At 39.3% G+C, this 21,127-nt stretch overlaps 1 long non-coding RNA gene across 2 annotated transcripts in view; it reads right to left on the bottom strand.

The window, feature by feature from the left end:
- The window catches only part of LOC102152765, a 37,872-nt gene that overhangs the window by 7,064 nt on the left and 9,681 nt on the right, over positions 1 to 21,127 (bottom strand). For both annotated transcript variants that reach the window (XR_005373200.1, XR_005373199.1), the window contains one exon: positions 10,562 to 10,646. This is a non-coding gene — a long non-coding RNA (uncharacterized LOC102152765). The remainder of the gene's footprint in view (positions 1 to 10,561; positions 10,647 to 21,127) is intronic.

The raw sequence follows: 21,127 nt of genomic DNA, 5'->3' as shown, positions 1-21,127 counted from the left end.
AACCAAAGTTCCACTAACTGCCAAATGATAAATACCATGTGGTTGAATCATAGAATAAACGAGCACACAGCAATGACCATGCAAATGCTACTGCCACACAACACGGATCCACCTCACAAACATAATGTCAAGCAGAACCGTCAACTACCCCCACCTCGGCAACATACAGTATGTGATCCCATTTTCAGAAAGTTTGAAAACAGGAAAAAATCACCTTGAATGGTTATCTCTGGGGAGGACCGAGCCTCTACTAGCTCGGGGGAGGTCTATCGGAGGGTGGGTCTGTCCCCAGGCTCATGGAGCTTCCACAAGCACAAGTCAGCATTCAGCCAGACTCAGCAAACACTTTGCTAATCTCCAGAGTTTTCTCTGTGCAACTTCCTCCTCTTTGATATGCTGCTTCCCAAATTCTAGCCCCCCTAGCCTCCCAGAACTCCTCAGCAAGACCCTCAGACTCTGGGTTCCCTCTTGCTGAGCTAAGGACTGGAAACAGCCTCCAGGCAGGATGCTGAAGCAATTGAAGGGCTCACTTCATTTGTTTGCCTTCGTGGATCACAGTCTTGCAAGGCCTGTTACCCAATGTCTAAAAACCATACTTTCATCTTCGCTCCCTCGTTTTCTAGTTGTTTATGGCAGTACTGTCATTAAAGGAGCAAGTGTTTGGATCCCATTCCTGGAAATTCTGATTCAGTAAGTCCAGAGTAAGGCCCAGGGATTTGCCTTTTGAAAAAAATATGCATCAGTGATTCTACAATGCAGTTCCCCAGTTGTCTATGATTAAGAAAAATAATAAGGCCATTGTCATTCATGACAGGCCTATGGTTCCCTATTTGAAATACTGCTGGTCACATTTATGTTGAAACATATGCACACGGTGTGCATATTCAGTTAGCATATAATCATTTCAATGATTTTGCATTTATGTTTATGTTATTTTTTATATACATGTTATTTTCACTACACCGGACATTGTGAATCTACGAATTTGAACTATAAAGTGAAAATATGTTCACCACTTTAAAGTACAAAGTCAACTTGGCTTGATGTGCATGCCTAATTTTACAAATCATGTTGGATAGCCCTATATAGATGACATCTCTGTTCAAGGGTATTTGAGACTTATTGATCTTTAAAGAAAATTGCTGAGCCCACTTAAATTCAGAATCTGTAATCTATAGTAGTTCTTAGATTATGCAAACACACACTCTAATTTGCATACATATAAATTTTGAAATAATAGAATAGCATCGATAGCTAATATTTACTGAGCACTTATGTGCCAGGCACTGAACTAAATTCTTTATAATAATTTTATCTTTTGAAGCTCAAAACCACCATAAAATGTAGGTCTTATCATTATGTCCTTTTACAGAGCCTGTTATGTGGCCCAATGAGAAGGTGTAGAACCACAAACCAAACCAGAAAAATTCCCTCCAGTGTTTTGAAATAAGTAGATGAAACAGTGAAAGAATTTTAACCAAACTCTTTTCTCAGATTAATAGGATTTTAAAATAAACCTCTTTTATGGAAAGAAGTAGGGTAAAAAATAAAATTTGCAAATGGTAAGTTCCTTTCCCCCCTGAGTAAACAATGACCCCTCAAGTCAATATTTACTATTATTGATTGAAATCTAAACATACGGGGAGTTCAACTGAAAAAGGAAGTTTTGCCATATCAAAGAACTTTGAAGCAGATAAAGAAGAAAATGATTAATCCTGGAGGAATCAGAACTTTGATCCCATGTTTACCCTCAGGTGAATGGCAGCAGACGCTTTACCAAAGAAGAGTCATTAAAATGAAATCAGGGACTTCAGGAATCCCTGGGATCAATACATAGCTTTCTCCATTTTTGGAAAAGCCTGTCATCTGTCCCTGTGCAGTGTGGATGGGGTCTGTTCAGACATCTCTCCATACCTTACATTTTCTGCTCATTAAAGCCACAAAACTCAAGGTGGTTACCTGAACTAAAGCCACTGAACTCAAGATAGTTCAGCCATTAGGTCAGGAATTGTCCTATCTCCAAAATAAATATTATTAATTTTCACTAAAAACCTCAAGGCAGTCTATGTAGATGTGCTTCAGAGCCTACCATAAAAGGGAAGAGAAAGGGATATTTTTCCATTGCTTCTGTTTTTTTTTTCTTTGTCTAAGATATACAAACTTCCTCTCCTTTGTCCTTCCACACCCAGAAACATTTGCCTGTTTTCTAAAACTCAGTCTAAAGAAACTGAGGTTAATGAACTCCACATAAATGGAAATGATGTCCAGGTTTCCAGAGTGAACATTTAGGTTTGTTCATCTCCTCCACCTCTTACAGCAATTGCCAAGTGAGAGCTACACCAGCCCGGAGGCCTAATGAGCACCTGTTTCATTTACTAGGGATATAACTTGAGCTGCTGCAAAAATTGCTTTTGCAGAAAAGATGAGAAATGATAAACAAGCTCCTCTTCCCAGAAGCATAGTATCTTATCCATAACTACCACTTCATAAACAGATTCAATCCAATTCTTATCTTTTGGTGTCTCCAAGGAAAGCAGTTACCTGCCTTGGAAATAGTGTAGGAAAACATTCGATCTGGCTCAAACTGCTTGGATTTGAAATCCAAGACAACCACCTGCTAGCCGTGTAATCTGGGAAGTCACTTAGCCATCATGTGCCTCACTTCCTTATCTGGAAGGTGGAATAGTAATAGTGCCTATCTCACAGGGTTTTATGAGGATGAGTAGGCATTTTTTTAAAAAATAAAATTCAGCTTTATTTGATTGCTCCCATGGATATTGCAGGAATAAACTCTTCCAAGTATGTATCCATCTTATTTGAAATAAGATAGGTGATATCTGATAGGTTAAGAAATATCTAAATCAATCACATTTGCAATATATCCTAGCTAATTTCATTGAGCCTCAAGACCCCTTATAAATCCCTCCTATACACAGAATCTACCATGACTAGCCTTGACCGAAAGGACATCATGCCTTTTCCTTCAAATTCCCAAATTACTGTATCTGCTGCCTGGCTCAACCCTGTGGTTTATCACATACTGTCTTGTATTCTCAATTATACTTCTTTCATTTCTGCATCATCTTCCTAACAAGACTGTGAGCCATCAAAGGTGAGGGCTATGTTTAATAGTTCTTTGATTCCTCCCTTACACTTAGCATTATCCCCATTGTCATCACCATCGTATCTCTTATTTCTTCAGCTAAGACAATCTCCCAAAAGGGCTGGTGCTGAAGATTGCTGGCAGCACTCCCAATGGCTGGGGTAATAAGTTCTTCATTCCTGAAGGGGACCTGGATGATATATCAGAACATCCACTTTACTATCCAAGATAGTGGTTGGTATAATATCCACAGAAGGTAGAGCCAGACCTTCCCTCACTTGGGCAAATATTTCCTATCTGTCTCTTTGTGATATAGTTTGGTGCAGATTTTCCAAGGGGGATAGACTCGATGACTTCTGAAGGTTGGCCTTGTCTATTATCAGCATGTGAGTCAATGGCAGTTGAGAGGTTTCCTTGGGCAAACAGTTATTGCCCTTGTGAATCAGATTGTCAATGCTAAGAAAACATAGGTATCTGTTTGAGCAACCGCATTCAATTTACAGATCCAGGCAATTCCACGGATGATTCCTGTCCTCAAACTGAATCCAAGAGAAGCCGAAGAGCTCAGAGATGGCTTTGCAACTTTAAAAAACAAAACAAAACAAAAATAATGGGAAACTGAGAAATAGGAGGTGGTTGTGTCTGGGGTGGGTAGATGATAATGCGTGCTCTAAAGCTCCAAATTGGGATAGGCCGGTGAGAATTTTTTAGTTTAACTCTTTTTTCTCCCCAGCATTGCCCTGAACAGGTCACTGACTTTTCTGCCACAACCATGGGACCAATAAGAGAATATTCTGGAAGTTCTGAAGCTCAGGAGGTAAAGAACAGACAGCATAAGTGCAGATGAGTTGGCAAATCCCTGAGAAACCTGCTCCTCCTCAGTTTGAGCAATTGTAACATCTTTGGATAAAAGCAGTTCCTGGGAAGAGTGAACTTCCAAGATGGAAAGAATGATGGAGGAGTGGCTTAATCCTGAATGTCAAAACAAGGCCCTCTCCACTATGGGGCACTCCTCCTAAGTCACTTGGTATAATGCTCCCTATCTAATGCACTTGGAGAAACCCTAGGCAGGGCCTAATTGGCTTTTGTCTCTCTCTCTCCAGGTAAATAATCCTAGTTGAATATACTAGTCAGGGCCCCAGCAGGAAATGGTGGCATACTCAAAACGATGATTTGAGAAGACTTCAGTAATAAGACTATTTATAGTTATGTGGCCAACATACAGCAGTACTCAAGTGCTAGAAAAAGGCCAGGGAGTGGGAGAGGAGGTAGGAGGTCTCAGATTCATAGGGAGAAAGCCTTTTGAAGGGGTCTGTCTTGACAGGAGTTCTGACCTTCGGTCAAGGACACAGCCAACATCATAGAGAGAGAAGTGAGAGAATAAGTATCCTTGACTGCACATTCTTCCCTTCCACCATTCTCCTGTTGGGTCTCCCCAGTGGCTGAACCCAACAGGAAGCCAGAGGACGAGGGATCCTGTAGATGTCATCTGCACAGGTCAGGCTCAGGAACACTGAGCAGGGTGGGGATGGTGGAAAGTGGATCTAGAAGGGCAAACAGAAAACCTCCGAAACACCAAGGTAGCTGATAATCTCAAGGGACAAATAATGAGATATTTTGTAAGCATTTTAAACACTATAAAACGGGAGCAAATAATAAAAATCTTGCCCTCAAAAGAAAAAAAGGAGAATTTATGTAACTAAAAGATTTTTAAACAAATAAGTAAATAATATTTAGAGATATAAAGAGGAATATGGGAAATATGATACAGAAGAAAATAATTATGAAAAATAGGCAATAGAATATATTGTGATGGAGAATAATACAACAGATGGGCTTAATAGCAGAATGATTATAGTCAAAGAGCAAATTAGTGAGCTGGAAGATCAGGTCAAGGGACTCGTCTTGAAGTTATTTGGATGGGGTAAAAAGTTTAGGAGAATGAAAGAGAAGTTAAAAGACATGAAAAACATGTTAGTTTCCATCTGCTGGCAGTCCCAGATGAAGATAAGGGTTAAGTGAAAACAAGAATGTTTTTAGGAAATAATGCCCAAAAGTCTCCCCGAACTAAAGAAACCCCTAAAGGGGGCATGGGTGGTGCAGTGGGTGTGACTGCATCTGACTCTTGATTTCTACTCTGGTTGTGATCTCAAGATTGTGAGATCAAGCCCTGTGTCAAGCTCACATGGGGGCAAGAAGCCTGCTCAAGATTCTCTCTCTTCCTCTGCCCCCTATACATCCCCTTAAAAAAAAAAAATCTAAGACTCCAGAATGACAACATTGTTAATGCTGATTTAGAGCCCAGAAGAAAAAAGCCTATTCTAAACACATTATAGTGAAATTTTAGAACATCGAAGAACAAGAAAACCAGATTTCTCAACAGCAAAATTGTATAGAAGATAGATATATAATCTCATTATATACTAAAGTACTAAAAGAAAGCAATTTTTAATCTTGAGCTTTATATTAATTAATCTATCATTTAAATGTAATTGGAATAAACATATTCTCAAGTATGTCTCAGAAAGTTTACCATGCCAACATTTTGAAAGACCTCTTGGACTCTGCACTCCAACAAGAAGAGAAATTAATACAGGAAGAAGCAACAAGGTATGAAATGAAAGGATGAATAAAGAATATATTAGGATTTACTCTTGTTTAGTTAAGCCTTGCCCAAGACAAATTACAAAAAGTATATCCATAATAATCTGGAACTAAAATCTTAGCTGATACCCATAGGGTAGGGAAGGGGAAGGGGACAGGGAGGAGGAAATGATAGTATGCCAAAGTTCCTATCTTCTTCACAGGAACACATATTTTCTGATGACCTTTAGATACTGTTGGAGAAAAACAAGCATAGGCAAGATCTAATAATTGAGATCCTACCAACAGATAGATTCATGAATATAAGAACTTAATACATGATCTAGATAATATCACAACCAGTAGGAAAAGAATGAGTCATTTAGCAAATGGGAATGGAAGAACAGGCTCACTATATGGAGAAAAATAAGATTGGCTCTCTATACTATGTTAGTTAACATTAGGGCTGTAGATTTAGCTGTCTATATATTACTCTCCGCCACCAAAAAAAAGTGACAGTGTTAAATAAGGCATAAACTATTTCTCTCTCCTATAAGAGAAATCCAGAAGTAGGATGCAGGGCTGGTACTGGAACTCTGTAATTTCACCAAAGCCTTTCTAATTTACTGATCTGCCATCCTCAGCATGTGGCATCCAACCTCAAGATCCTTCTATGGCTCAATACAGCTACTGATACTCCAGTGTCATTTTAGCAGTCCAGGGTGGAGACAGAAAGATTCAAAGGGAGAAAAGAAGGGACATGTCTCCTCCATTTTAAAGAGTCTTCCCAGGAGTCTTTCACATACTTTTGATTATATCTAATTGCTGAGGACTAAGTCATGTGGCCTCACTTAACTGTAAAGAAATCTGGAAAATGTCTTTATTGTGGGTAGCAATATGCCCAACTAAAATTGAGGCTCCTAAAGAACAGAGGAGAATGAGTATTGAGAAGTAACTATTCAATACTGACTACAAAATAATAAGCTCCAATGTGATTAAAGATACAGAGTCAATTAAATAATAGGATAAGATGAGGGCACTTGAGTGGCTCAGTTGGTTAAGTGTCTGCCTTCAGTTCAGGTCATGGTCCCAGTGTTCTGGGATCAAGTCCAGAGTCACTCCCTGCTCAGCAGGAAGTCTGCTTCTCCCTCTCCCTCTGCCCCCTTGTGCATTCTTTCTCACATATATAAATAAAATCTTTAAAAATAATAATAATAAAATAATAAGATAAAATATAGAAGAATATCTTTGCGATATTGGAGCAGTGGGAAGAAGGTGAGTATCAGAAACCAAACATAAAAAACCCAAATCGTAAGAGGAAAATGGATGGATTAAAGTACAGTAAAATAAAGATTCTTCCTAAATGAAAGGCACTGTCGGTCAAATTTTCCATGGAGGGGAAATAAGATATTTGCAAGAAACCAACAAGTATTAATGTCTGGAAAATACAAAAACTTTTCAAATTATCAAGAAAAAAAAAGATAATTTAGCCAATGGAGAAACCAGATGGTTATTAAATACATGGAAAGATCCTCAACTTTAGTCGTGGGCAGCAATATGCTAAACATAACAACAATGAGATAATTTTTTGTACATTAGAATGGAAAATATTAAAAAAGTGTCATTAAGTGCTGCTGCTGATGTTGGGAAAGAGGATTCCTTGCCCACAATTGGTCCAATGATTCTGGAAAGCAACCTGGAGGTACTTATTGATACTTAACATTTATGGTCTGGGTCAGGGATGAGGTATTCACCAGAAAGACACTCTGGGAGCACTGATTTCTTCATTCACAAACATGGTGGGACATTGGAAAATGTCAGTGAGCCAGGGATCAGTTCCTAAGACTGGTAATAAACTGTAATGTTAGGTTAGGACACTGGCCGATGACAGACAAAGAAGGGTGAAAAAAAAGCAGCTGGACTGGAACAATTATACTTGACACCAAGGACTAAGGTTGTGACCATCTTCCCTGTGCTTCCTTCTGTCCCCTTACCCCAAAACACCACACGACCCACTCTCTCAGCCCTCACCAACTCTATCTCAAGTACAGAAGGCCAAATTCATTCCCAAAACCCTACAAAGGGAGGTCCTTGAATGACAGTACAGCCTAACAGAACCAGAACTCAGAGATAACACATAGAGGCTAAAAAAAACCCTGTTGTGTGGAACGAAACAAACCAGATGAACTTATTAGCCACAGTAAATTTAAAGTCAGAAACTTAGCTTTAATCACTGAAAAGGGTAGACTGTCAGAGCTCAAAGAACCTTATATATTACCTGATTTATAAATCCACTCAGTCATCCATTCATTCAATTTTCTGAACACATACAATATTCCAGGTACAGTGTTAGGCTCTGGCGATTCACTGATGAATCAAAGCTCATTGCTCCCTGGCCTTCACCAAGTTTCAGTCTAGTGGCAGATACAGTAAAACTCCTTCCTGTCTTTGAGCCTTCATCCTGCCTGCAAGAAACTTCAAATGAAAGTATCCTCTGAAATGTTCTCTAGGATGTAGCTGAAATGTTAGAAGCCGGTCCTAGCAACCCTTTCTAAATTGGACCCTGCCCCCAATACATACACGGGTATCCTCCCATCATAGCACCCCGTTCATATCCTTCATAGTAATACACTTATCACTTGTATTTAAATTATATATTCATTGACTTGCTTTGCTCAATATGTACAGTTTATAGATGGTAAACAGGTCCAGGACACACAGGAAGCTATTATCAGAATCAGGATTAAAACCCAAGCCACCTAAGTATACAGAAAAATTAAGAAGCTAGTAACTTCCCTGAATCTCAGTTTTCCAATCTACAGAATATGGTTGATGATCTAACTTACCATGGAAATCAGGCAAGAAAAAAGATCTAAGTAAAGAGAAAGTCATCCTATATTCATGGATTGTGACACTTAATAGTGTCACGATGGCAATTCTCCTCCAGATTCAACGTAACTCTTATTAAAATCTTATCTGACTTCTAAAGCAATTTTGAAAAAAAAAAGAGTAAGGTTAGAATATGCACACTTCCCATTTTAAACAGTATTGCAAAACTACAGTAGTCAAGTATAGACATAAGACATAGACATAGAGACCAATGGAATAGAACTGAGAATAGAGAATAAACCCATATTTTTACAGTCAATTGATTTTGACAAGGATGCCAAAATAGTTCAACACAGGAAAGAATAGTTTTTTCAACACACAGCGCTGAGACATTAGGTATTCACATACAAAGAATGAAGTTCGATTCCCACCTCATACCATATACAAAAATTGACTCACATTTTTACTTAGTAAAAGTTCAATGTTGAAACTATGAAACTCTTAAAAAAAACACGTAAGGGTAAATCTTTGTGACCTTGGACTGACCACTGCTTCTTAGATATGACACCAAAAGAAAGAAAATGATTGGATGTCCTCAAAATTAAAAACTTATACTTCAAAGGGCACTATCATGAAAGTGAAAAACAGCCCACAGAATGGGAGAAAATATTTGTAAATCGTGTATCTAATAAAAGCCTCGTATCCAGAGCATATTAAAAAAAAAAAAAACTCTTACAAGTCAGCAATAAAAAGATTGGCTTGGATCCAATAAAAAATTGGATTTTTTAAATCCAATTTTTAAAATGAGCACAGGATTTAAATAGAAAGTCCTCCAAAAAATAATATACAAACGGACAATAAGCACGTGAAAAGATGGTCAACATTATTACCGCAGGTTAGGATGGCTATAATAAAAAAGATGGACAGTCACAAGTGTTGAAGATGTGGAGAAACTAGAACCCCATATATTGCTTGTGAGAATGTAAAAACTGGCTCAGTTGCTTTGGAAAACAGTTTGGCAGTTCTTCAAGATATTAAACATAGAATTCCCATATGTCCCAGTAATTAAACTCCTAGGTATAGAATGAAGAGGATGAAAACACATATCCACACAAAAACTTGTACTTAAATGCTCATAGCAACAGTATTTATAATAGTCTGAAAGTGGAATGAACCCAAATGCTCATCAACTGACAGATGGACAAACAAAATGTTGTATACCCTTTCAGTGGACTAGTATTAGGCTACCACAAAGAATAAAGTATTGATCCATGCTGCAACATGGATGAGTCTTAAAAACATTAAGAACATTATTGTTCTTAATTAATGTTCTTAAGATTAAGAACATTATTAAACATTATTGTAGGATACCATTTATATGAAATGTCCAGACCAGGTAAATCCATAGAGATAGAAAATGGCTTCGTGGTTGCTGGGGCCAGGAGAGGGGGGAATGAGGAGAAACCACTTGTGGGTGAGGGGGTTCTTTGGGAGGTGAGAAAAATGTTCTGGAATTAGACAGCAGTGATGGTTACACAACTTTGTGAATATACTAAGCCTCACCAAATTGTACATCTTAAAAGGGTGAATTTATAATATGTATATTTATAATATGTATATGTTTATTTATAATATGTATATATATACATATATAAACATATATGTATATATATTTATAATATGTAGATTGTAACAACGATAACATTTTAAGAATCTTTCTGAGTAGGAGTGCCTGGGTGGCTCAGTCAGTTCAACGTCGGGCTCTTGATTTAGGCTCAGGTCATGATCTGAGGGGTCCTCAGGGTACTGGGATTGAACCCCGTGTCAGGCTCCATGCCCACTTTGAGTTTGCTTGAGAAATTCTCTACCTCTCCCTCTGCCCTCCCTCCTCAAATAAATAAATAAATCTTAAAAAAAAATTCTTTCTGGGTATAGTGCATATCAACTTCTCACTTTCCCCAACTCTGATGTTCTTGAACTTGCCTCACTCACCACCTCCCATCCCCCCCACCCCATCATCATGGGAATATCTAATAGGACACTCACGTTTGTATAAACCCTACTTCCTGGACTCCATCTGTTGGTCCCCATGAATCTCTAGGAATCAGGATACTTCTCCACGATTTTGAACCTGGGAACAGATAAAGAAACAGTCATTTCTTCATCAGTGTTAGAGGCTGTTAGAGCTAAGCCTGACTGGAAATTGGAAGCTGTTACATTGCATGGAAGGAAAGTCAGTCTGCAGTGAGAGGCAAATTAAGCTTATCTCAGAGAAGGGGCAGGAATGAAAAACAAAACATGTCCTGAGGGGCCTTCAGGTCCTGATTCCAGAGGTCCTAAGCGTGAGATACACCTGGAATCTTCCCACAGTTCAGGGTGTCCAGTCTCCTTGGGTTCCATAAATCAGTAAGCTGTCTCTCTTCCTAAACTAGTTGTCTCTCTGGCCACACCATTATACTTTAATGCGGCTTATTGTGAATGACAAATGGATGTAGGGTATGAAAAAGAAAACAGTATTAAGAGCTAAGGGTTACGAAGGCCTTACTGTACGTCAGACCCCACTGCAAGTGTTGTACTGTCCAACGAGCTCAGCCCAACACAACAACCTTAGGAGGTAGGCTCTACTCCTATTCCCATTTTAACTATGAAGAAAGCAAGGCACAGAGAGGCTAAGAAGCTTAGCCAAGGCCACACAGGTAGTAATTAGCGACGTCAGTATCCTTAATCGTTGCACTCTGCGGCCTTATTCGGAGTAGAACACGGACTACGGGTAAGGCGTTATCATTACTTGGAAGAAATTAGCACGGAAAGTGTCCCAGTTGTGATTTAACAACTATTCTAAGACGTGGGTTTCTTTTAAAAAGCAGTATCTTCGGACACCGAAGCTTGCAGGAACTCCTCATGACCGTTGGTACCTCTAACCAATGATTTCAATTTTCTGACTTTAAATACTTCTATGACCTGGATCCAAATGAACTTTTATCGTGGTCCCAGTTATTCTGGATGATTGATGACAGTATTTTGGCGTTTACAGCAGCGTATGGGGTCTGTCTCTGTTAGCGCCTGAAAAAAGAAATGTTCATATTCTGATGTCCTTAGTATCAGGAGAGTCAGTCAATGATCCACACGGAGACCACACTGGAGCCGTGGGGTTTGCTAGGATATGGTCACGTCTACAGTACGTTCAGGGTCTGCTCTTCCAGCTGTAAATCAGCAAGACTAACACTCGTGCTACCTGGTTCTCCTTGCAAGAGCCTTTCTAAGTTCATGTTAAATTTATAAGGTGCTTTCTCGAGATGATGATTAAAAAACCAGATTCTGGTGAATCCCAATGCTTACCCAATCTATCCCCTGCGCCGGCAGGAAAGTTGCACATTAAGTTTTTCCTCTCCCCTTCCTCTCCGCCTTCCCTGCCTAAGAATGTGTCAACTTTTTGTTAAAAGAAGAGCTCAAGGGATAGAGGCTTTTTCCTCCAGACTATTCGGTCCCCTGTGTCTGATTTCCCACGGAGTGCTAATTATTGGTGGAAACCTGTTAGATGAAGTTTGTGCATTGGGCATCTTTGAACAAGGAACGGGAAATGAAATTACCACTTCATTTCAGAGAAATATCAAGTTGTCACCAAGAAGGCAACACCTAATGCCAACTGCAGATAGGGACCAGTGGCCCCCAGGGCCCACGCTGGCTTTAGATGTAAGTAAGAAGTGTGCTGAGATGGGCAAGGAAACTAAGCTGGCCAGAAAAGACTTCCTCCTCTTGCAGGATCGTATCACTGTAGATTCCATGGTTTGAGTTTCACTCTTTAGTCTAAGACTTTGCTCTGTTGAGTTGCTACTGATCTAAGGAAAGGAGACATTTAAAGTCTTATCAATTCTTTGTATCTTACTTGAATGAATTTCAGTTCTCGTCTCAGGACTGTATTTTTAGGAATGGAAAGAAAGAATAAGAACACACCCCAGGAAGGAGACATGAGAGACAGGGGCTTACAAGGAACCCAATGTTGCCCAAGTGCTGCCTTGCAGTGCCATCTCTGACCCATCACTGTCTCACTGGGTTGCTCAGCCACTGAACCAAAGGGAAATCTGAGAGGCCCGGCCAACCAGCAGGAGGAATTGGAGAGGCTTCTTTCAGAAAGAGGAAACCGGGCACCTGCTCAGGTCGTGATCCCAGGGTCCTGGGATCGAGTCCCACATGGGGCTCCTCACGGGAAGCCTGCTTCTCCCTCTGCCTATGTCTCTGCCTCTCTCTCTCTCTCTGTGTCTCTCATGAATAAATAAATACAATCTTTTAAAAAAAATTTTTAAAAAAGAAAAAAAAAAAAAAAGAAAGAAAGAGAAAATCACAGCTGGCCTCTAGTCAAGAGAAGGAAATATTTCAGGAGTCCCAGGATGTGAGTGTCCAGCTGAGTCGAACATTTCTGTTTCTACTCTTGGAAGACCGCCCTGATGAATATTTTTCCACCAGCAACTTGGAAAATAAAGTTAGCCATCAAAATAATTAGGGCTAACTATTCATCATCTGACCCTAAGCGGCCCTGAGATTTTCTAGAATTTGAATAGAAAAGTAAAGTATGTCATAAGCTTGTGAAAGAAAAGAATGAGGGTAGAAAATTGACTTAGCATAAAATGATGTCACAATTCATTCGTGATGACCACTCCAATCTCTCAAAATGCAGAGTTTTTAAATAAAACCATTGAAATCTTTATAGCCTTTTGCAAATTACCTCTTGATTCTCATTATCAACCCACCAAGGACTATTTATGATGTGACAAATGATGAAACTTTGGGGGACTTACCTTTTGTTCTTTTTTTCCTCAGTTTTACTTTATGAAACTTTCAAATAAAGTAAAGAGTACGGGGACACTCAGATGCCCACCACGTAGATTGTACCATTGTTAATATTTTGTTGACTTTGGTTTATTCATACCTGTATAAAGATATTTCTCTTTTGCCAAGCCATTTGAAAATAAGTTGCAAACATCATAAACTTTATCCCTAAATATTACAGAATTCATCAATGAAAAATAATGACATTTTCTTTTATAGACGTATCATTCTTACCCTACAAAAATTAGCAATTATTCCCTAATACTGTCTCATATTTAGATCATGTCTAAATTCCCTCAATTGTCCCCTTAAAGGTCTTTTTTTGTTTTTGTTTTTTATTGAGATATAATTCACATTCCATAAAATTAATCTTTTTGTAGTGCACAATTTAGTGGGATCTGTATATCCCATCATGATGATCTAATTCCGGAATACTTTCACCCCTTCAGGAAATCCCTGACTCATTAGCAGTCACTCCTCATTCCCTCCCACCCCCCTCCCACCAACTACTAATCTACTCTCTGTGGACTTGCCTATTCTGAGCATTTCATATAAATAGAGTCACATAGAAGGCGGCCTTTATATTTGGCTTGTCTCAGTACAATGGTTTCAAGGTTGATCCATGTAGTAGGATGTATGAGCAAGCGCTCCTTTTCTTTTCATAGCTGAATATGACTCCGTCGTATGGATATATGTTGTGTTTATCCAGGGACATTGAGGTTGGTTCTAGTTTCTGGCTTTTATGAATAATGTCACTATTGAATATTAATGTACAAAAAAAGAATATTAATGTACAAATTTTTCTGTGGATGTATGTTTTCAACTTCTCTGAGTCTGGACTTAGGAGTGTAATTACTGGGACATATGATAACTCTGTGTATATTTGGGGGAACTACCAAACTGTTTTCCAAAGCAGCCAAACCATTTTACATACCCACCAGCGTTATGTGGGCATTCCAGTTCCTCCACGTCTTCACCAACACTTATGATTGTCCATCCTTCAGATCATAGTTATCTTAACATATGTAAAGTGGTTTTGATGTGTATTTACCTAATAATGATGATGCTGAAAATCTTTTCCTGTACTTATTGACCATTTATGTATCTTCTCTGGAGAATGCTCTATTCAAAGTCTTTGTTCATTGTACGATTAGTTATTTCTTATTGTTGAGTTGTGAGTGTTCTTTACATATTCTGGATATCAGACCCTTATCAGCTATATGATCTGCAAATATTTTATCCCATTTTGTGAGGTGTAGTTACACTTTCTTGACTCTATCCTCTGAAGCTCAAAATTTTCAATTTTGATGACACTCAATAAACTTAGTTTTTCTTTTGTTATTTGTCCTTTTGCTGTGACACTTACAAAATGACTGCCTAATTCAAAGTCACAAAGATTTGCCTCTATGTTTTTCTTTTAAAGATTTCATAGTTTTTGTTCTTCTGTTTAGGTCTAGGATTAATTTTGGACCAATTTTTGTATACAGTGTGAAGTAGGGGTCAGACTTCATTCTTCTGCACGTGGATATCTAGTTGTCCCAGCATTATTTGCTGAAAAGACTATTCTTTCCCTACTGAATTCTCTTGGCACCCTTGTCAAAAGCAGTTGACCATAAATGTGTGGGTTTGTTTCTGGACTCTAAGTACTATTCATTGATCTCTATGTCTAAACAGATGCTAATTTTATGCTAGTCTTGATTATTGTAGCTTTGCAGTAAGTTTTGAAATTGTTAAGTGTGTGTCCTGTGTTCTCCAACCATGCTCTTCTTTTTCAAGATTGTTTTGGCTATTCTGGGCTCCCTGTATTTCCAAATGAATTTTAATATCAGATTGTCAATTTCTCAAAAAAGGACAGCGAGGGTTTTGATAGAGACTATGTTTAATATTTTTAAAACTTCCAAAGAGTGACTTTTAGATGATAGCCAATAAGCTTTTTCTAAGAAAAGAGGTTTTTCAAGGACAATCACTTTTAACTATCTTAATTGTTTCAAAGGACTAAATGTGGGGTATTTATTCTCATTTTTAAATAACTTCATTCATTTTGAAGAAAAAATACATTAAATACATGCAAAACTGAATTTCAAAGGGTGTTCATGAATAAAGATGTGGGCTGCCAAGTAATCTACAGCACTCTTACCGAGAACTAGTGCTCTTTAATCAGCAACTTTTTTATTTAAAAAAAAAAAAGATAATTTTGCCAGGGATTTTTTTTTCCTTTTGAAGAAATCTGATTGCTAATTATTAAAGAGAGTACTACATAGCTCCGGCAACTAAGTGAGAAACAGACTAAAGATGAGTTTTCAGCGAATGAAAATTCAAAATGCACCAACCTCACTTCCATCTGTTGGTGGAAGCTCTTAAAATGCTACTTTACAGAAGCCTGATTGCCTGGGACTTCAGTTAGCAATAGTGTCAAAGAAAAAGATTTAAAAATGCTTCCTTATGAGTTTGGTGCCAAACCCTTGCAACTGATTTTGTTTTCGCTGCTCTTTCTCCTCCTCTGCGCCTCCTCATCACTCACTTCTATCTCATCCTCACTGACTGCTGCCTCTTTTTTTTTTCACCCTCCAGGGAATTTCAAGTATAGATTTATTATTTTTTAATCTTTTTTAAGTATAGATTTTTAAAAGTGTCTTAAAATAAAGTTAAAATACATCATTACTGAAATAATTTATTTTTTTTACATCTAGATCTGTGTTGACTCATTCTACACCAAGCTCTTGGGTCATGTCCTGGGAAAGTGGCAGGGGTCCAGGGCATGGAGGAGGGGGAGTCGGGCACAGGGGTGGGAGGCGGGGGGTGGGAGGGAGCATACAGATCAACTTGGGTGAGCGTGTGTGTGAATACTGAGATACGATGCTGTCTACCCTCGTCACTCCACAGCAAGACAGTCTTAGGCGTAAAATTTCCTAATAATAAAAATCTTTTGGAACTTCCAAGACAAATCCATCTTCAACAGGACTCACCCTTGCTTAGACAAATTCAATTTTTCCCTACGGCAAATGCTATGCAATAGAAGACATAATATCCAAACGTCTATGTCCTAAACGTGAATTGTGCCAGCTGCAAAATCTCTTAGGACACAGCTACTCTCTGGACCACAGGAGGTGAAATGTAACCTGAGTGGCAACTTGCAGCACTCGGTTTGTTTCTGAGTCACCTACTTCTGTCCACTGTCGGAGTCTGGGTGCAGAGGAGGAAACTCACTTTATCACAACTCTGTAGGAAAGGGAGGAAGGGAAGTAAGTCTTGTAAGAAAATTCAAGTAGCATATTCCAAAACAAATGAGAGTGATATTTTTCTTATCTAATATTTTGTGTTCTCTGGTCCTCCGGCCTCCCCGGTATTATCCTAAATCACTACAAGTTGAACGTATGTAGATCTAATGGGGTTGGGCTTCCAAGGGGAACAGGTGTTAAGTCAAATAACCACTCACACAGATACGTTCACCCTCACCTTTTGTACTGAAAGGCTGCACTGGCTGGTCTTGTGCAGTTTCTCTCTCTCTCTCTCTCTCTCTCTCTCTCTCTCTCTATTTTGGTGCAAAATGGTAGGTTTATTAAAGCACAGGGACAGGACCCGTGGGCAGAAAGAGCTGCTGTCTACTGCTCCCTGCTGCCTACGTGCAGTTTCTGAGAACATTCTTGGGGCCCCTGGGTAGCTCAGTCGGTTAAGCATCTGCCTTCGGCTCCGGTCATGATCCCAGGGTCCTGGGATCGAGTCCTTCATCCAGCTTCCTGCTTAGTGGGGAGCCTGCTTCTCCCTCTCCATCCTGCTCGTTATCTCTCTCTCTCTCAAATAAATAAATATAATCTTTTAAAAAAGAGAGAGAGAAAAAAGTTATTTAGCCTACTTTGAAACAATTCATGCCTTAACTCTCCTTGCTACAGAATCCTTATGGAAAATTATTATAATAAAATACACTTGCCCAAAGACTTGGGATGTTAATGCTCCCAAACATTTATTTATGTATTTATTATTTATTTATTTATTTATTATTTATTTTTAATTATATATTTATTTTGCTTCCAAACCTTTAAACCTGTGATTCCAAACCTTTAAACCTGTGATTATTTTGCTTCCAAACCTTTAAACCTGTATTATTAAAAACTGTACTCTATGACAGTAGCTTTGAACCTTTTTTTTTTCACTCTGACCCACATAAAATATACATTTTATATTGTGCACACGCGTGTGCATGAAATGACAATTTTTTAAATGAAACCGTTACTACATGCAATGCATTCGGGTAGTTTCTATTCTATTTCTTTGATTTTGTAAAAATGCTGAGCAATCCACCCAGCTGATTTCACAAATCAGTCGTAGCTCCCAGCCTGCAACACTGTCCAGAGAAAGACAGTCCTATCACCACAGAGTAATCCAAGGCTCGCACTTCAGTTTGTTGCCTGATAACCTCCGCTATGACCCAGAGGCCACCCCACTCTGAGTGACAGAGAAGCTTACATTCTTCCCCGTTTTCTTTCTTCTGTAGGAGTCTCCCATCCACACACTGCAGGGACATACAAACACGCAAGGAGATAAAACTGAGCAATCCTGTAGCATCAGTCACAGGCTTAAAAAAAATCCCTCGTCTCCCACATAACAATCTATAAAATTGATGATTGTGTAATCAGCAATCAGGAGAAGGGCAAATATTGAAGCCAAAATAGAGCCACAAAAGCAAAATATGCATAGTGTTAAAATTCTACAATCTGCCTAGATTCATTTCTTACCCTCTCTCCTCTGTAATGTCTAATTTTTTGCTCCGTGGGTAGAATACAGTTGCCTTCTTTGCCCTAATGTCTGCTTTTTTCCCAGAAAGTTGCTTTTCTCTTGGACTCATGGCAGCCTTCCATGCAGTCCCTCCCCGTCCTTCCCCAGTGCTCACTGAATAATGGAAACTCTTTTATTCAATCCAGGGCACTAGCTCTCACTTGACTCCTCACCCACTAATCAATCACTCATTGCCCAAGGATTCCCAGTAAACTCTGGCTCCCCTTCCTCCCCTGCCACCACATCTCTCTAGCTCTCATCACACAAAGGCACATGACCGCATAGCCAACCTAGATAAGAATAACGTGAAACAAAAGACGGATTAAAATTTTTTAATTGCATTACAGACCACATCATAGTCTATTGGGTCCATATTAGTCACTGTATCTACCCAGCATAAGATAAAGGTTTTATTTTATTTGCCCAAGGATTAGGTGAAACTAATTGAGCCACAGGGAATTCCCTGCCCTGGCTCTGGCTGGAGGAAAATTGCCTTCAGTGAATCTCTCTTTCTGTTTAATCACACACATCACCTTGCTAGCGAGGCTATGTCACTGATAATCTTCCATCTCATCACTTGGTCGTTTTTTGTTAATTACTTTTACTCTTTCTACAGTGAGTCTTCCTTTTCTTGTTACCTGCGTGACTAAACTCAATACAAAGTAGACTTTGTATCTACTCCCCAAATGGAGTAGAACTAGGCCGTCACCTTTTGCTCAAAAATATTGTTTCGGCATCTGCTATGTCACCTTTCTAGAAGTCATATTTGTTCACATCATCACATCTGAAAAAGATGGACTGCATGACATTTCCTACCAGGTGACAAATCCCAACAGAGAAATAACCGGCTTCACCTGTTTTATTACTTTATTATTTTTTCCTTGATCTTAATGAAAAGATGGCCACATGTAATTTTTCCCAATATTATATAAAGGTAGAGAGATAAAAGTGAAAATCAACAATTGTTCCACCACCTAGAAATAACCACTGACAATTTACATATCCACAGAGACATATTCCTTGTGTACACATCACACACACACACACACACACACACACTTGAATACAATATTTCAGAAAATCTCAAAAGCAGTTGGCTTTGGGTGGTTGCACTAGGGATAATTTTTAAATACTTCTTTAGATCTTTCTCTGCTTTCCACAGTTTTTTTTTTTTAATTCATGAGAGACACAGACAGAGAGAGGGAGAGAGGCAGAGACACAGACATGGGACTTGATCTCCAGTCTCCAGGATCACGCCCTGGGCCGAAGGCAGGTGCTAAACTGCTGAGCCCCCCAGGGATCCCCTTTCCACAACTTTTTAACTGTCCTTGCATGGTTACAAGTCATAGTAAAAGAAAGCCAGAAACTAACAAGTCTAACCAACCGAGGAGCTGTGGTGTCAGTGCCAGGAGAGGTCATGTGGCAGGGTCGGCAGGGGCAGCTGCGTGGTGGGCTGCAGGCAGGGAAGGGGATGTGCGTGGGGGTGGAGAAGGGGCTGCCCAGGAAGGAAGTTCCCAAAAATTATTCCTAATTCTCTGCTCCTGCTGTTGTCCTCTCAGAACTTTGACACTTATGCACCTTCACAGTGACTTCCGCATGCATTTATATTTTCCAGGACTTAGTTTGGGACCTTTCGATAAAGAGAAAATTATCTAGATCTTTCGCCAATGTCAAGAAGTGAGGAATAATTTATACATATTTCCTTAACTTCTGCTATTTGGATCATTATGAAAAAATCCCACTCCCAGGTAGGATGTAGCGGGCAGGAAAGATGTGATGATTATCTGCATTGCCTCCACCAGGCTCAGGGGGGAGGAAGCGCACACATCTCTGCAGGGCTAGGGCTGACTCCCCACAGGCCACTGTTTCCATCCAGCTCTGCTAAATTACACTCCTGCGCCAAATCCAGGAAACTCCCCTTCTTCCCTAATGAAGCATTTATCACCCCTTCCACACCGAATCTACAGCTTGTTCCCTCTCCTGCAACTTCATATCTCAGTACCATCCATCTCTTCCCTTTGTTTTCCTTTAGGAGGGAGGCTTGTTATATATTGCCTGTATAATGCTTTAATCATGGATTATGGGTTGCTTTACAGCTCCCCGAATACCTTGGCAAGGTCTCTATATAAATAAAATTATTATTATTAAAATCAATTAATCAGAGGCACAATTCACTTTTCAGTGTCTGACATCCTGAAAGCTTAGCGATGCAGAGAAGTCTTTTTTGTTCACCTCCAGTGGAACAACATTTTGGGGAATCAACAATATAAAACATGGGACTATAGAGGTCCTTAGTTAGATTATAATTTGTACGTACATATGGATGCATTTCTTTTTGTTGACTCATTAAGGATCAATGATTGATCGGCACTGCAATAAGATAGGCTACTGAGTAATTATGTTTGGGAAGTGCTAGTGAGGCTGGTCATATAATTTGCAAGCCATTTTAATTCATACTCAGCAAAAGAAAGGAGAAACAGCTCATTGTAGAATTTGAATCGCTCATCCACATCAATTGCTTTTGATAGGGTCTCTCTGGAGCAGCTAATTATTTGATTTTTCCTTTTTTTCTTTTAGTGAACTTTTGATTGAAGCATGCATAACAGATAAATGGAAAACTGCACAGATCACAAGTGTATAGCTCAATAATTTTCACAAAGGAAGCACAAAACAACTACCACCCAGATCAAGGCATAGAACATTCCCCCTCTCCAGAGGCCCTTTCTACCCCTTCCCATTTATCACACTTACTCAAAGGCAATCCTGACTCCCATCCTCAGATTAGTTGTGTCTGTTTTGGAACTCTTCTTTCTTTTTTTTAAAGACTTATTTATTTATGGGGAGGGGACCGGGGAGGGCAGGAGTGAGAGAAACTCAAGCAGACTCTGAGCTGAGTGTGCAGAGCCGCAGACAGGGCTTGATCTCAGGACAGGGGCTTCACCTGAGCGGAAACAGAGAGTCGGGTGCTCAACCAACTGCGCCACCCAGGTGCCCCTGGAACTTTCTTTATTT

This window comes from Canis lupus, chromosome 18 (genome assembly GCF_011100685.1).
Source record: "Canis lupus familiaris isolate Mischka breed German Shepherd chromosome 18, alternate assembly UU_Cfam_GSD_1.0, whole genome shotgun sequence".
Classification (NCBI taxonomy): Eukaryota; Metazoa; Chordata; class Mammalia; order Carnivora; family Canidae; genus Canis; species Canis lupus.
Note: the sequence above shows the minus strand (reverse complement) of the source record. Positions and strands in the feature narration are given on the sequence as shown.